Source organism: Balaenoptera borealis, assembly GCF_965194805.1.
Source record: "Balaenoptera borealis genome assembly, chromosome: 18".
Classification (NCBI taxonomy): domain Eukaryota; kingdom Metazoa; phylum Chordata; class Mammalia; order Artiodactyla; family Balaenopteridae; genus Balaenoptera; species Balaenoptera borealis.
The window spans coordinates 37,973,375-37,983,238 of NC_138877.1; positions in this window are offsets into that span (position 1 = coordinate 37,973,375).

Below are 9,864 nucleotides of genomic sequence, written 5' to 3' on the forward strand. Positions count from 1 at the left end.
AACATAGTAACCAAACTGCCAAAAATTAAAGACAAAGAAAAATTATTGAAAGCAGCAAGGGAAAAATGACAAATAACATACAAGGGAACTCCCATAAGGTTAACAGCTGATTTCTCAGCAGAAACTCTACAAGCCAGAACAGAGTGGCATGATATACTTAAAGTGATGAAAGGAAGAACGTACAAACAAGATTACTCTTCCTGGCAAGGATTTCATTCAGATTTGATGGAGAAATCAAAAGCTTTACAGACAAGCAAAAGCTAAGAGAATTCAGCACCACCAAACCGGTTCTACAACAAATGCTAAAGGCACTTTTCTAAATGGGAAACACAAGAGAAGAAAAGGACCTAAAAAACAAACCCAAAACAATTAAGAAAATGGTCATAGGAACATACATATCAATAATTACCTTACACATGAATGGATTAAACGCTCCAACCAAAAGACACAGGCTTGCTGAATGGATACAAAAACAAGACCCATATACATGCTGTCTACAAGAGACCCACTACAGACCTAGGGACACATACAGACTGAAAGTGAGGGGATGAAAAAAGATATTCCATGCAAATGGAAATCAAAAGAAAGTTGGAGTAGCTATACTCATATAATATAAAATAGACGTTAAAATAAAGAATGTTACAAGAGACAAGGAAGGACACTACATAATGATCCAGGGATCAATCCAAGAGAAGATATAACAATTATAAATATATATGCACCCAACATAGGAGCACCTCAATACATAAGGCAACTGCTAACAGCTATAAAAGAGGAAATCGACAGTAAAACAATAATAGTGGGGGACTTTAACACCTCACTTACACCAATGGACAGATCATCCAAAATGAAAATAAATAAGGAAACAGAAGCTTTAAATGACACAATAGACCAGATAGATTTAATTGATATTTCTAGGACGCTCCATCCAAAAGCAGTAGATTACACTTTCTTCTCAAGTTCGCATGGAACATTCTCCAGGATAGATCACATCTTGGGTTACAAATCAAGCCTCAGTAAATATAAGAAAATTGAAATCATATCAAGCATCTTTTCTTACCACAATTCTATGAGATTAGAAATGAATTACAGGGGGAAAAAAAACGTAAAAAACACAAACACATGGAGGCTAACCAATATGTTACTAAATACCAAGAGCATCACTGAAGAAATCAAAGAGGAAATCAAAAAATACCTAGAGGCAAATGACAATGAAAACACGATGATCCAAAACCTATGGGATGCAGTAAAAGCAGTTCTAAAAGGGAAGTTTATAGCTATACAAGCCTACCTCAAGAAACAAGAAAAATCTCAAGTAAACACTCTAATCTTACACCTAAAGTAACTAGAGAAAGAAGAACAAACAAAACCCAAAGTTAGCAGATGGAAAGAAATCATAAAGATCAGAGCAGAACTAAATGAAATAGAAACAAAGAAAACAATAGCAAAGATCAATAAAACTAAAAGCTGGTTCTTCGAGAAGATAAACAAAATTGATAAACCATTAGCCAGACTCATCAAGAAAAAGAGGGAGAGGACTCAAATCAATAAAATTAGAAATGAAAAAGGAGAAGTTGCAACAGACACCGCAGAAATACAAAGCATCCTAAGAGACTACTACAAGCAACCTTATGCCAATAAAATGGACAACCTGGAAATAATGGACAAATACTTAGAAAGGTATAACATTCCAAGACTGAACCAGGAAGAAACAGAAAATATGAACTGACCAGTCACAAGTAATGAAATTGAAACTGTGATTAAAAATCTTCCAACAAACAAAAGTCCAGGACCAGATGGCTTCACAAGTGAATTCTATCAAATATTTAGGGAACAGATAACACCCATCCTTCTCAATCTCTTCCAAAAAATTGCAGAGGAAGGAACACTTCCAAACTCATTCTATGAGGCCACCATCACCCTGATACCAAAACCAGACAAAGATACTAAAAAAAAGAAAATTACAGACCAATATCACTGATGAATATAGATGCAAAAATCCTCAACAAAATACTAGCAAACAGAATCCAACAACATTTTAAAGGATCATACACCACAATCAAGTGGGATTTATCCCAGGGATGCAAGGATTCTTCAATATATGCAAATCAATCAATGTGATACACCATATTAACAAATTGAAGAATAAAAACCATATGATCATCTAAATAGACGCAGAAAAAGCTTTTGACAAAATTCAACACCCATTTATGATAAAAACTCTCTAGAAAGTGGGCATAAAGGGAACCTACCACAACATAATAAAGGCCATATATGATAAACCAACAGCAAACATCATTCTCAATGGTGAAAAACTGAAAACATTTTCTCCAAAATCAGGAACGAGACAAGGATGTCCACCGTCACCACTATTATTCAACATAGTTTTGGAAGTCCTAGCCACAGCAATCAGAGAATAAAAAGAAATAAAAGGAACACAAATTGGAAAAGAAGAAGTAAAACTGTCACTGTTTGCGGATGACATGATACTATACATAGAGAATCCTAAAAAGCCACCAGAAAACTACCAGAGCTAATCAATGAATCTGGTAAAGTTGCAGGATACAAAATTAGTGCACAGAAATCTCTTGCATTCTTATACACTAATGATGAAAAATCTGAAAGAGAAATTATGGAAACACTCCCATTTACCATTGCAACAAAAAGAATAAAATACCTAGGAATATACCTACCTAGGGAGACAAAAGACCTGTATGCAGAAAACTATAAGACACTGATGAAAGACATTAAAGATGATACCAACAGATGGAGAGATATGCCATGTTCTTGGATTGGAAGAATCAATACTGTGAAAATGACTATACTACCCAAAGCAATCTACAGATTCAATGCAATCCTTATCAAGTTACCAATGGCATTTTTTACAGAACTAGAACAAATCATCTTCAAATTTGTATGGAGACACAAAAGACCCCGAATAACCAAAGCAGTCTTGAGGGAAAAAAATGTAGCTGGAGGAATCAAACTCCCTGACTTCATACTCTACTACAAAGCTACTGTAATCAAGACAATATGGTACTAGCACAAGAACAGAAACATAGATCAATGGAACAAGATAGAAAGCCCAGAGATAAACCCACACACCTATGGTCAACTAATCTATGACAAAGGAGGCAAAGATATACAATGGAGAAAAGACAGTCTCTTGAATAAGTTGTGCTGGGAAAACTGGGCAGCTACATGTAAAAGAATGAAATTAGGACACTCCCTAACACCATACACAAAAATAAACTCAGGGCTTCCCTGGTGGCGCAGTGGTTGAGAGTCTGCCTGCCGGTGCGGGGGACATGGGTTCGAGCCCTGGTCTGGGAGGATCCCACATGCTGCGGAGCAGCTACGCCTGTGGGCCACAACTGCTGAGCCTGTGCGTCTGGAGCCTGTGCTCCGCAACAGGAGAGGCCGCGATGGTGGGAGGCCCGCACACCGCGATGAGGAGTGGCCCCCGCTTGCCACAACTGGAGAAAGCCCTCGCACGGAAACGAGGACCCAACACAGCCAAAAATAAATAAATAAATAAATCATTCTTTAAAAAAAAAAAAAAAAAAGCAGTTAATAAATATTAAAAAAATAAATAAATAAATAAATAAACTCAAAATGGATTCGAGACCTAAATGTTACACCGGATACTATAAAACTCTTAGAGGAAAACATAGGAAGAACACTCTTTGACGTAAATCACAGCAAGGTATTTTCTGATCCATCTCCTAGAGTAATGGAAATAAAAACAAAAATAAACAAATGGGACCTAATGAAACTTCAAAGCTTTTGCACAGCAAAGGAAACCATAAACAAGATGAAAAGACAACCCTCCGAATGGGAGAAAATATTTGCAAACGAATCAATGGACAAAGGAGTAATCTCCAAAATATATAAACAGCTCATGCAGCTCAATATTAAAGAAACACATAACCCAATCCAAAAATGGGCAGAAGAGCTAAATAGACGTTTCTCCAAAGAAGACATACAGATGGCAAAGAAGCACATGAAAAACTGCTCAACATCACTAATTATTAGAGAAATGCAAATCAAAACTACAATGAGGTATTACCTCACACCAGTTAGAATGGGCATAATCAGAAAATCTACAAACAACAAATGCTGGAGAGGGTGTGGAGTAAAGGGAACCCTCTTGCACTGTTGGTGGGAATGTAAATTGATACAGCCACTATGGAGAACAGTATGGAGGTTCCTTAAAAAACTAAAAATAGAATTACCATATGATCCTACAATCCCACTACTGGGCATATACCCAGCAAAACACCATAATTCAAAAAGACACATACACCCCAATGTTCATTGTAGCATTATTTACAATAACCAGGTCATGGAATCAACCTAAATGTCCATCAACAGACGAATGGATAAAGAAGGTGTGGTACATATATACAATGGAATATTACTCAGCCATAAAAAGGAACGAAATTGAGTCATTTGTTGAGACGTAGATGGATCTAGAGACTGTCATACAGAGTGAAGTAAGTCAGAAAGAGAAAAACAAATATTGTATATTAACGCATGTATGTGGAACCTAGATAAATGGTACAGATGAACCGGTTTGCAGGGCAGAAGTTGAGACCCAGATGTAGAGAACAAATATATGGACACCAAGGGGGGAAAACCGCGGTGGGGTGGAGATGGTGGTGTGCTGAATTGGGCGATTGGGGTTGACAGGTATACACTGATGTGTATAAAATTGATGACTGATAAGAACCTGCAGTACAAAAAAACAAACAAACAAACAAAAAAACAACTAATACTAAACTTTCTTTGGGTTATTTGTATGGAAATTTGTTAATATAAATGTTTCAGACATTACATGAAATTTCTAAAAATCTTATATGTTCTGGTATAATGTTATAAGTCATAATTTAGTTATTACTTTAAAATGTACATCTCAGAAATAACTAAATTTCCTTGTCAATTGAATTATTATGAGCTTTCATCAAATCTTTAACTGTGGTCATTTTTAAGTCTTTTGTCATTTACAGACAGTTCTGGGTGTATTCTGATGCTTTTGCAAAAATATTCCTATTAAAGGTTTCATCTTCAAGGAATTCATGGAAAAGACTCTGACAAGTACAGGTTTCTGGTAACTGACTATACTGCTGAACTGAATGAATAAGCATTTTTAGATCTCTAATGGAAAACTGATGAATTCATAAAATTGCTAACAAAAGATTAAGATAAAAAAAGTTAATTACATGGGACTGAGTGAACTGATGAGGATGACTATAATTTTTGTGACTTTCTGCTTGAATTAAAAAAAAAAGGGGGAAGAAAGAAAAAAAGATTTTAAAAAAATTAGGATAGTTCAAGAGACCTCTGGGACAACATCAATCTTTTGCATTATAGAGGTCCCAGAAAGAAAAGAGAGAACTTATTTGAAATGTAATGGCTAAAAACTTCCCTAACCTGGGGAAGAAAACAGACATTCAGGTCCAGAAATCACAGGGTCTCAAACAAGATGAACACAAGAAGTACATATCACCAGGACACATTATAATTAAAATGGCAAAAATTAAAGATAAAGAGAAAATCTTAAAAGCAGCATGGGAAGAGTGACTAGTTATGTACAAAGGAACTTCCATAAGACTCTCATCTGACATTTTAGCAGAAACTCTCCAGGCCAGAAGGAAGTGGTTGAAGGTTTTTTCCTTTCATCATTTTGAATATATCCTACCACTTCCTTGATATATTCAAAATGATGAAAGGAAAAAACCTTCAACCAAGAATACTTTACCTGGCAAGAGTTTCATTCAGGCAAGATTATTATTCAAATCTGAATACATATATCTATATCAATAGCTATCTATCTATCCATGACAAATGAATGTACATTAAAAATAGAAATAGACTTACAGATATAGAGAACAAACTAGTGGTAACTGGTGGGGAAAGGGAAGGGGGAGGGTCTAGAAAGAGGTATGAGATTAAGGGACACATTACTATATATAAAATAATCAACAAGAATATATTGTACAGCATAGGGCATAATGGCATAATAAAGCCATTATTTTGTAATAACTCTAAATGGAATGTAATCTATAAAAATATTGAATCACTCTGTTGTACACCTAAAACTAATGTAATATTTTAAATGAAATATACTTCAAAAAATAATAATATATGATTACCAAAATGTTCATTATTGAATTCTTTTCAATAATCTCATCATTATCCACAATAGTGGCTTTTAATGCTGGTTCATATTAGAATCAACTGGTGCACTTTAAAAAGTACCTGAGCCCTACCCCAGCCTACTTATATTGAATTTTCTGGTCTAAGATCATATAAGCCAGTGATCTGATCTACACCAATAAAAGATACACCCCCCCCAAAAAAAACCCTAACACAAAAGACCCAAAAGTGGCAGAATACAAATTTTTTTCAATTGTACATGATACATTCTCCAGGACAGATCGCTTGATAGGCCGCAATACAAGTCTCAGTAACTTTAATAAGATTGAAATCATATTGTCTTTTCTGACCACAACAGCAGGAAACTAGAAATCAGGTACAAGAAAAAAAACTGCAGAAAACCCAAACACATGGGGGGTAAGCAACATGCTATCAAACTTCCAATGAATCACTTAAGAAATCAAATAGAAAATTATAAAAAAGCTGGAGACAAATGAAAATTGAAACACAACAATCCAAAACTTATGGGACACATCAAAAGCAGTTCTAAGATGGAAGTTATAGTAATACAAGCCGGCATCAGGAAACCAGAAAATTTTCAGAGAAACAATCTAATCTTACATCTAAGGGAAGTAGAAAACAACAACAATTGTAATAATAAAAATAGAACTCAAAGTTAGTACAAGGAAAGAAATATTAAATATCAGAGCAGAAATAAATGAAATAGAAACCAAAAAATACATATAAAAGATTGATGAAACCAAGTCCTTTGAATAGATAAACAAAATTGATGAACCTTTAAATAGAATAATCAAGAAAAATTGAGAGAGGACTCAAATTAATAAAATCAAAAATGAAAAAGGAGAAGTTACAACTGACACTACAGAAATACAAAGCATCATAACAGATTACTATGAAAAATCATACACCAAATAAAGTGGACAAGCTAGGAGAAATTAAAATAATTCCAAGAAATGTACAATTTCAAAGAAGACTGAATCAGGAATTAATAGAAAATCTGAATAGACCAAATACCAGTAAAGAAATTGAATTAGTAAAAACAAACAAACAAGCAAACAAAACAACAACAACAACAAAAACTCCTAAGAAACACAAGTCTAAAACCATGTGGCATCACAGATAAATTCTACCAAATATTTAAATGAGTCCACACCTATTCTTCTCAACCTGTTACAAAAATTAAAGAGAAAGGAACACTTCCAAACTTACTGAACAATGTCAGCATCATCCTGATATCAAAACCAGACAAAGATACCACAAAAAAAGGAAATTATAGGCAACTATCACTGATAAACATAAATGCAAAAGTCTACAACACAATAATTGCAAACCAAATTCAACAATCCTATATAGGATTATACACCATGACCAAGTGGAATACATTCCAGGGATGCAAAGATGGTTTAACATCTGTAAATCAATCAATGTGATGTACCACATTAACAAAACAAAAGATAAAAATCATATGATCACCTCATTAGAAGAAGTAGAAGTATTTGACAAACTTTAACATCTATATATGAAAAAAAACTCTCAAAAAAGTGAGTATAGAGGAAACGTACCTCAGCATAATATAGACCATATATGGTAAACCCACAGCCTGCATCACACTCTGGTGAAAAGCTAAAAGCATTTTCTCTAAGATCAGGAAGAAGACAAGGATGCCCACTCTCACCAATTTTATTCAACATAGTATTGGAAGTCCTAGTCACAGCAATTAGACAAGAAAAAGAAATAAAAGGAATTCAGATTGGAAAGGAAGAAGTAAAATTGTTACTATTTGCAGATGACAGGATACTATGTATAGAAAACCCTAAGGGCCCCACAAAAAACTACAAGAACTAATACATGAATTTGATAAATTTCCAGGATACAAAATTAATATACAGGAATATGTTGCATTTCTATACATTAATAACAAACTATCAGAAAGAGAAATGAAGAAATTTATCCTATTCACAATTTCATCAAAAAGAATAAAATACCTAGGACTAAATCTAACCAAGGAAATAAAAGGCCTGTAGCTGGAAAACTATAAGATACTGATGAAAGAAATTGAAGACTGAAGAAATGGAAAGATATACCTTGCTCATAAGTTATAAGAATTAATATTGTTAAAATGATCATATTACCTAAGGCAATCTTCAGGTTCAATGCAATCCCTATCACAACACCAACGGTATTTTTCAAAGAATTAGAAAATATAATTATAAAATTCTAAAATTTTAAAATCTAGTTCTAAAATTTGTATGGAAGTCACAGAGACCCTAAACAGCGAAAACAGTCTTGAGAAAGAATGACTGTTTCTGATTTCCAAGTATACTCAAAGAACAGTAATCAAAACAGTGTGGTACTGGCACCAAAACAGACATATAGATAAAGGAACAGAACAAAGACCCCAGAAACAAATGCACACTTAAGTGGTCCATTAATCTATGCCAAAGAGGCAAGAATATATGAGGAAAACACAGCCCCTTAAATAAACGGTGTTAGGAAAATCTAACAGCTTCATTCAAAAGAATCAAACTAGACTACTTTCTCACATCATATATAAAACTAAAATCAAAATGGATGAAAGACTTAAATGTAAGACCCGAAAACATTAAACTCCCAAAATAAAACATAGAATGCTCCTTGACATTAGTCTTAGCAATATTTTTTTCAGATGTATACTCAGGGAAAGGAAAAAGAACAAAAATAAACAAATGGAGCTACATCAAACTCAAAAGATTTTGCACAAAAAGAAACTATTAACAAAATGAAAAGGTCACCTACCATATGGAAATATATATTTGCAAATGATATATCTGATAAGGTATTAATATTCAAAATATACAAAGAACTCATAGAACTCAACATCAAAAAACAATCCACCTTACTGAAACATTAGCAGAGTGATTGAATAGACATCCTTCCAAAGAAGAAATACAAGTGGCCAACAGACATATAAAAAGATACTCAACTTCAATAATCATCAGGGGGATGCAAACCAAAATCTCAAAGAGATAATACCTCATTCCTGTCACAATGCCTATCAAAAAAAAAAAAAAAAAGACTACAAATAACAATAGCTGGGCTATGGAGAAGGGGAACCTTCATGCACTGTTGGTGGGATTGTAAATTTGTGCAGGCACTATGGAAAACAGTATGGAGTTCCCAAAAAAACTAAAAATAGAACTGTCATATAAATCCAGTAATTTTACTACTGGGTATTTACCTAAATAAAAACAAAAGACTAATTCAAAAAGATATATGCACCCCTATGTCCATTGCAGCATGATTTACAACAGCAAAGATATGGAAGCATCCTGTGGGTCCACTGATAAATGAATCGATAAAGAATGTGGTATATATGTATAATGGAACATTACTCAGCCTTAAAAAAATGAAATCTTGCCATTTACAAAAATATGGATGAACCTAGATGATATTATGCTAAGTGAAGTAAGTCAGGAAGTGATACACAAATACCACATTATCTCACTTATATGCGAAATCTATAAAACACAACAGGGAAACAAAACAAACTGAAAACAGACTCAAAGATGCACAGAACAAACAAATGGTTGCCAGAAGGGAGAGGGGTGTGGTGGGTAAAATAGATGCAGGGCATTAAGAGGTACAAATATACAATTATATAATAAATGTCATAGGAATATTAAAAAAATCATAAAAAACAAGCAA